At 41.4% G+C, this 8,117-nt stretch overlaps 5 non-coding genes across 5 annotated transcripts; all 5 read left to right on the top strand.

The window, feature by feature from the left end:
• The first annotated feature begins 3,774 nt into the window (after window positions 1-3,774).
• Window positions 3,775-3,846, top strand: trnat-ugu (transfer RNA threonine (anticodon UGU)). The gene has a single exon. It is a non-coding gene; the product is annotated as a tRNA-Thr (tRNA).
• A 1,405-nt stretch (window positions 3,847-5,251) lies between these two features.
• Window positions 5,252-5,323, top strand: trnaa-cgc (transfer RNA alanine (anticodon CGC)). Its single transcript has one exon. It is a non-coding gene; the product is annotated as a tRNA-Ala (tRNA).
• A 535-nt stretch (window positions 5,324-5,858) lies between these two features.
• trnat-ugu (transfer RNA threonine (anticodon UGU)) lies at window positions 5,859-5,930 on the top strand. The gene has a single exon. It is a non-coding gene; the product is annotated as a tRNA-Thr (tRNA).
• A 1,405-nt stretch (window positions 5,931-7,335) lies between these two features.
• trnaa-ugc (transfer RNA alanine (anticodon UGC)) lies at window positions 7,336-7,407 on the top strand. Its single transcript has one exon. It is a non-coding gene; the product is annotated as a tRNA-Ala (tRNA).
• A 535-nt stretch (window positions 7,408-7,942) lies between these two features.
• On the top strand, window positions 7,943-8,014 carry trnat-ugu (transfer RNA threonine (anticodon UGU)). The gene has a single exon. It is a non-coding gene; the product is annotated as a tRNA-Thr (tRNA).
• Window positions 8,015-8,117: the final 103 nt, after the last annotated feature.

Raw genomic sequence — 8,117 nt, 5'->3', positions numbered from 1 at the left:
AGTGTATGTGAACATATGTATTAACGAACCGGCGACGGCGGTGTGATTTAAATCAATTGATGAGATATCAGTCCGGTCAGCACAGTCTGCTAGCTTTCAATGATGAGTGATCACTGGTTTGTCTTTGATAGTTCCGATAGGGGTCGGGATAGAGATCAGTAGGGGATAGCTATTACTATTCTTCAAATCTGGCGCCGAGGGGGGATAAATTGTAATTTTATCCTGTGGCCCGGTACGGCTCATCTGATAGAGATTCACCGATAGGGGTCGGGACATGTGTGATAAGTTCCGATAGGGGTCGGGAATAGAGATCAGTAGGGGATAGCTAATTACTATTCTTCAAATCTGGCACCGGAGGGGATAAATTGGTAATTTATCCCGTGACCCGGTACGGCTCAGTCTGATAGAGATTCACCGATAGGGGTCGGACATGTGTGATAGTTCCGATAGGGGTCGGGAATAGAGATCAGTAGGGGATAGCTAATTACTATTCTTCAAATCTGGCACCGAGGGGATAAATTGTAATTTATCCCGTGACCCGGTACGGCTCAGTCTGATAGAGATTCACCGATAGGGGTCGGACATGTGTGATAGTTCCGATAGGGGTCGGGAATAGAGATCAGTAGGGGATAGCTAATTACTATTCTTCAAATCTGGCACCGAGGGGATAAATTGTAATTTTATCCCGGGACCCGGTACGGCTCAGTCTGATAGAGATTCACCGATAGGGGTCGGACATGTGTAATAATTCTGATAGGGGTCAGCTCGATAGGGATCAGGAATAGAGATCAGTAGGGGATAGCTAATTACTATTCTTCAAATCTGGCGCCGAGGGGGATAAATTGTAATTTTATCCTGTGGCCCGGTACGGCTCAGTCTGATAGAAATTCACTGATAAGGATCGGCTTTCAGGGGTCAGAGATATAACGTGCTGTTTTGTCTTGTTTTGTCTATTTGTAACTGTTTATGTTATGTTATGTTAAAATGCAATGTGGTTGTAATTGTTTCCATTAAGATTGTTGGTGGTTAGATAGAGGGAGAGAGAGAGAATTATAATAAGGGATATTGGATAAATCCGAAACTTCTATATTGTACCTATGTACCTATGTTAATAGGTACATGTATAAATGTATAATCAGGAATGAAATGACTGATGTATAATTGAAATAATATCTGAATATAATATTTAAATATTGAGACTAAATAGTCGAATAGATCCCTTGGTTGTGCGCTCCATAATGCTATACAAACCCATGCGGTTTTTCTCAACCTGAATATACGAAGGAGAAGCTCTGAGATAAGGCAGAGCACGAGCAATAGTGTCTCTTCGAATACATCGTGGGTACTAATCAACGTCGGGCGAAGTATATGCTAACTATATTCAGATAGAAGGAGAGAATTTCGATTAAAACTACGATTAAATTCCGATTGAATTAAATTAAATTACGTTTAAAGCAAATTCACAATGGCGACTCCCAATACTCCAAAGCTGAGGTTTAATGAGTTCCTAGAACAAAAAATTGAATATAGATCAGGGGGAAAGGAACGATGGACGCCTATAAAGAAAGTTTGGGAGGGATTGAAGTTAAGATGGACACAAGCAGGTTATCTAGGGGGGTGGCCGCCAACAGGGGCCCAGCTGAAAACAATGGAATGTGAGTTGAGAGGGACGTAGCAGGAGGCCAGAGACAAGGAAGTTGAAAGAAATAAAAGCCATGTATTTAAGAACCAAGGGACCAAACAGAGAATGAACAGAAGGCGGGGCCATTGCGTCTCCCACTGGTCTGCTTACTGGCGTAAATGAAGATTTGTAAGAATCAAATCCTGTGCATGAAACACGCTTGATATTCAGTCGGGGACTAATATCGATATGAATGAGGTCGGGGACAAAGCGAGTGTGGTACATGAGGTGTTTCAGTTGGAGCTGGAACCGGTGAGAATGTTGAAAAAGTCGCAGGCTTGCTGATGAGAGTTATATCATAGAATATTGAGGGGGGTGCATCATCATGCCTGAAGCCTTCATAACGGTATGGAGCATGAGAGCCTGGCTGCAACTTCTCTTATGACATTCCAGAATCGCATTGCAGTAGATATGCTACTGGCGGAGAAAGGTGGAGCTTGTACTATGTTTGGTGAACAGTGTTGCACTTTCATCCCTAATAACGCAGCCTCCGATGGTAGCTTGACCATGGCCCTAGAAGGTTTGAGGACGCTCAATGGTAAAATGAAATCTCATTCTGGGATGGATACCTCGATGTGGGACTCCTGGATGAGTGCGTTTGGTAAATATAAACCCTGGTGTCCTCCATTTGGGTATCCATTTCGGTGTTCGCTGCCATTTTAGTTCTCTGTGGATGCTGTTGCATTCCATGCATCCGTTCCCTTGCCACTAGGGTTATCTCTAAAGCCATTGACCCTTCCTCCCCTTCCCAGATGTTTCCTCTGCTGGATAAAGACCTACTTGAATTCGAGGATGAGGAGGAGAGTGCCTATTAGATTTACATTATATCTGCTGTTGCCTTATGGGGATGTATGTATGTGTTATGCAAGTGGATCATTCCGCCTGACTTGCCTAGTTTAAGTCACATCTCTTTGGAGATGTGAAGAGAGGGAATCACAACTTTTTCCTGCGGGAAAAAAGTTGGCTTATGTAGACAAGCATTTACTTTTATTTTGAGCTGTTGTTCTCCGCTCTGTAAAATGAGGGTTGTAAGTTCCTAGGTGGCTGGTAGCCAACTTAGTACATAGTGGGATTGAATGGAGAACATGATGTAATACATATATATCTATTTTGGTTTAAAACCGTGCCTTATTTCATAGTCCCCTTGGGAGAAGTTTCTCTTTGTGTCTGGATCCAGTTAGGTTGTGTCACGTCTCTGGTGAGACGTGAAGAGAGGGTTTTGTAGAGAAATGCTATTTCTCATGTAGGTGACCAAACTATTGTTAAGGGGGGGCTACAACTCAGAGTTGAGCCTGTGGGGTCCCCTACAGGATAGCTCCCGCATTACACTAATGGCCAAAACCAGCGCACACACACATGATCTCCGTTGTCTCTGAACGTTGAATGCCCGAAGAGGATTCTACGATGACGGACAGACTACTGAGCCAATGGCGGAAGACTACAGACTACACCCCAGCTGAACCAATCCAAAGATCCGATCTTCCAGAATCAACCTACTTTCTTTTCTATATAATAGTGGTGTACTGATCGTAACGGCCTCTTCTTCGTCTGCGCTTCCGTACGAACCAGCGGGAGAGCCGTAATTACGCTGTTCTAGATATCTTCACTCTGAATAAACTGTAGCTTGTCATACAATTTACCACCTTGTCTGAATCGATCCTTGACCGACTCGTCCGTCTACATATCCAATTGCTAACAGTGGCATGGTTGCCAACTTCAATTGCATCATTTTCAAAAACTGAAGTTCATGGGTTAGATGACTGTCCATACTTGCGTGTATTTAGAATTGCTGCTATCATTTCATTGTAGTTTCAATGGAGTGGTGTATATAAAAAGTACATTGTATTAATATTGCATTTTATCTGCAAATAAAATTGGATCGAAGCTCAGAGGGGGAGTGCATGCTATTTTAGTACTTGGTTCAATCCCAAGGTTCTCCACTGAGTATTTGTGTGCCAAATTCACATTACACAACTCCTACTTTCCAGAATGTTGAAATTCTCACAGGAAACAGAGATGTTATTTGTGTGCCAAATTCACATTACACAACTACTACTTTCCAGAATATTGATAAATATCTTGCAGCATAGAGTGGCATGGTGGCCAAGCGGTAAGGCGTCGGTCTTGTAAACCGAAGATCATGGGTTCAAATCCCATCCGTTCCTTACTGAAAGATAGCTGGTACCATGGGAAGGTTCTTTCACTGGAGGACTTTGAAGAAAAAAAAAAGTTCTCAAAATGCCAACCCTGCTATTATATAGTAAGGGGATGAACCTCTACGGTATAGCTAATACTTGAAATGCATGCGCTCTGAAGTTAATCCCCAAATTTTCTGATGAGTATATTTAGTTGTGAAATGAGCTTTTGCACAACTCTACTTTCCAGAATGTTGACATTTTAAGAAGGAAATAGATGTGCTAAGTCATCTGTTTTTGTAAACTGAAGCACATGGGTTCAATCCTGGGTTCAAGCCTTGTTCGACGTTTATGGAAGCTAGATGATATTATGGAAATGTACTTTCATTAGAACAGTGTAAAGAAAGGGTCAATTGTATTGATATGGCCACTACGACCTGTATGCTCTAGTCGGCTGGCCCTCGCTACATATTCGTCGCCAGACCCACTGGTTCCAGGTCATCTTTTTAGTCTATGCTAGGTAAAGCTCCGCCTTATCTCAGCTCACTGGTCACGATAACAACACCCACTCGTAGCACGCGTTCCAGCAGGTATATCTCACTGGTCATCCCCAAAGCCAACACCTCCTTTGGCCGCCTTTCCTTCCAGTTCTCTGCTGACAATGACTGGAACGAATTGCAAAAATCGCTGAAGCTGGAGACATATTTCCCTCACTAACTTTCAGTGTTGCCAACTTAGCGACTTAGTCGCTGTATTTAGCAAGTATTCAGACCCCTCTGAATACTTGCAGACATTTTCATTTTACTCACTTTTTGTCTCTTCCACAATGTTATTCCTCACTCCTACAGTGTCCATCACAATTACATGCACATGGACAATTATGCAAATTAGGTGATGACATCATTTAGCAACTTCTAGTGACTTTTAGGACAGCCAATAGCTACTTTCCTTACTGAGGTGTTGGCAACACTGCTAACTTTAAACATCGGCTATCTGAGCAGCTAACTGATCGCTGCAGCTGTACAAAGCCCATCTGTAAATAGCCCACCCAATCTACCTACCTCATCCCCATATTGTTTTAATATACTTTCTGCTCTTTGCACACCAGTATTTCTACTTGCACATCATCATCTGCTCATCTATCACTCCAGTGTTAATTTGCTAAATTGTAAATACTTCGCTACTATGGCCTATTTCTTGCCTTACCTCCATTTGCACGCACTGTATATAGACTTTCTTTTTTTTCTTCTATTGTGTTATTGACTGTACGCTTGTTTATTCCATCTGTAACTCTGTGTTGTTGTTTGTGTTGCGCTGCTTTGCTTTATCTTGGCCAGGTCGCAGTTGAATATGAAAACTTGTTCTCAACTAGCTTACCTGATTAATTATAGGTGAAATTTAAAAAAATAAGAAAAAACCATTACTTTCCCAGAAAGGGGATGTAGCTCAGTGGTAGAGTGCATGCTTCGCATGTATGAGGTCCTGGGTTCAATCCCCAGCTTCTCCATCCAAATTTTTGCAATGGCCCATCTCCTACTTTCCAGAATGTTGAAATTCTCAGCAGGAAACAGAGACGTGCTAAATAATTTGCTCTTGTAATCTGAAGAACATGTGTTCAATCCCTGTTCGTACATTTATGTAACAGAAGTGGCATGGTTGCCAACTTCAATTGCATCATTTTCAAAAACTGAAGTTCATGGGTTAGATGACTGTCCATACTTGCGTGTATTTAGAATTGCTGCTATCATTTCATTGTAGTTTCAATGGAGTGGTGTATATAAAAAGTACATTGTATTAATATTGCATTTTATCTGCAAATAAAATTGGATCGAAGCTCAGAGGGGGAGTGCATGCTATTTTAGTACTTGGTTCAATCCCAAGGTTCTCCACTGAGTATTTGTGTGCCAAATTCACATTACACAACTCCTACTTTCCAGAATGTTGAAATTCTCACAGGAAACAGAGATGTTATTTGTGTGCCAAATTCACATTACACAACTACTACTTTCCAGAATATTGATAAATATCTTGCAGCATAGAGTGGCATGGTGGCCAAGCGGTAAGGCGTCGGTCTTGTAAACCGAAGATCATGGGTTCAAATCCCATCCGTGCCTTACTGAAAGATAGCTGGTACCATGGGAAGGTTCTTTCACTGGAGGACTTTGAAGAAAAAAAAAAGTTCTCAAATTGGCAACCCTGCTATTATATAGTAAGGGGATGTACCTCTACGGTAGAGCTAATACTTTAAATGCATGCGCTCTGAAGTGAATCCCAAAATTTTCTGATGAGTATATTTAGTTGTGAAATGAGCTTTTGCACAACTCTACTTTCCAGAATGTTGACATTTTAAGAAGGAAATAGATGTGCTAAGTCATCTGTTTTTGTAAACTGAAGCACATGGGTTCAATCCTGGGTTCAAGCCTTGTTCGACGTTTATGGAAGCTAGATGATATTATGGAAATGTACTTTCATTAGAACAGTGTAAAGAAAGGGTCAATTGTATTGATATGGCCACTACGACCTGTATGCTCTAGTCGGCTGGCCCTCGCTACATATTCGTCGCCAGACCCACTGGTTCCAGGTCATCTTTTTAGTCTATGCTAGGTAAAGCTCCGCCTTATCTCAGCTCACTGGTCACGATAACAACACCCACCCGTAGCACGCGTTCCAGCAGGTATATCTCACTGGTCATCCCCAAAGCCAACACCTCCTTTGGCCGCCTTTCCTTCCAGTTCTCTGCTGACAATGACTGGAACGAATTGCAAAAATCGCTGAAGCTGGAGACATATTTCCCTCACTAACTTTCAGTGTTGCCAACTTAGCGACTTAGTCGCTGTATTTAGCAAGTATTCAGACCCCTCTGAATACTTGCAGACATTTTCATTTTACTCACTTTTTGTCTCTTCCACAATGTTATTCCTCACTCCTACAGTGTCCATCACAATTACATGCACATGGACAATTATGCAAATTAGGTGATGACATCATTTAGCAACTTCTAGTGACTTTTAGGACAGCCAATAGCTACTTTCCTTACTGAGGTGTTGGCAACACTGCTAACTTTAAACATCGGCTATCTGAGCAGCTAACTGATCGCTGCAGCTGTACAAAGCCCATCTGTAAATAGCCCACCCAATCTACCTACCTCATCCCCATATTGTTTTAATATACTTTCTGCTCTTTGCACACCAGTATTTCTACTTGCACATCATCATCTGCTCATCTATCACTCCAGTGTTAATTTGCTAAATTGTAAATACTTCGCTACTATGGCCTATTTCTTGCCTTACCTCCATTTGCACGCACTGTATATAGACTTTCTTTTTTTTCTTCTATTGTGTTATTGACTGTACGCTTGTTTATTCCATCTGTAACTCTGTGTTGTTGTTTGTGTTGCGCTGCTTTGCTTTATCTTGGCCAGGTCGCAGTTGAATATGAAAACTTGTTCTCAACTAGCTTACCTGATTAATTATAGGTGAAATTTAAAAAAATAAGAAAAAACTATTTCTTTCCCAGAAAGGGGATGTAGCTCAGTGGTAGAGCGCATGCTTTGCATGTATGAGGTCCTTGGTTCAATCCCCAGCTTCTCCATTCAAATTTTTGCAATGGCCCATCTCCTACTTTCCAGAATGTTGAAATTCTCAGCAGGAAACAGAGACGTGCTAAATAATTTGCTCTTGTAATCTGAAGAACATGTGTTCAATCCCTGTTCGTACATTTATGTAACAGAAGTGGCATGGTTGCCAACTTCAATTGCATCATTTTCAAAAACTGAAGTTCATGGGTTAGATGACTGTCCATACTTGCGTGTATTTAGAATTGCTGCTATCATTTCATTGTAGTTTCAATGGAGTAGTGTATATAAAAAGTACATTGTATTAATATTGCATTTTATCTGCAAATAAAATTGGATCGAAGCTCAGAGGGGGAGTGCATGCTATTTTAGTACTTGGTTCAATCCCAAGGTTCTCCACTGAGTATTTGTGTGCCAAATTCACATTACACAACTCCTACTTTCCAGAATGTTGAAATTCTCACAGGAAACAGAGATGTTATTTGTGTGCCAAATTCACATTACACAACTACTACTTTCCAGAATATTGATAAATATTTTGCAGCATAGAGTGGCATGGTGGCCAAGCGGTAAGGCGTCGGTCTTGTAAACCGAAGATCATGGGTTCAAATCCCATCCTTGCCTTACTGAAAGATAGATGGTACCATGGGAAGGTTCTTTCACTGGAGGACTTTGAAGAAAAAAAAAAGTTCTCAAAATGCCAACCCTGCTATTATATAGTAAGGGG

The sequence above is a fragment of the Oncorhynchus kisutch genome, unplaced genomic scaffold (assembly GCF_002021735.2).
Source record: "Oncorhynchus kisutch isolate 150728-3 unplaced genomic scaffold, Okis_V2 scaffold2486, whole genome shotgun sequence".
Lineage (NCBI taxonomy): Eukaryota > Metazoa > Chordata > Actinopteri > Salmoniformes > Salmonidae > Oncorhynchus > Oncorhynchus kisutch.
The sequence above is the reverse complement of the archived record's forward strand: the minus strand, read 5'-3'. Positions and strand labels throughout refer to the sequence as shown.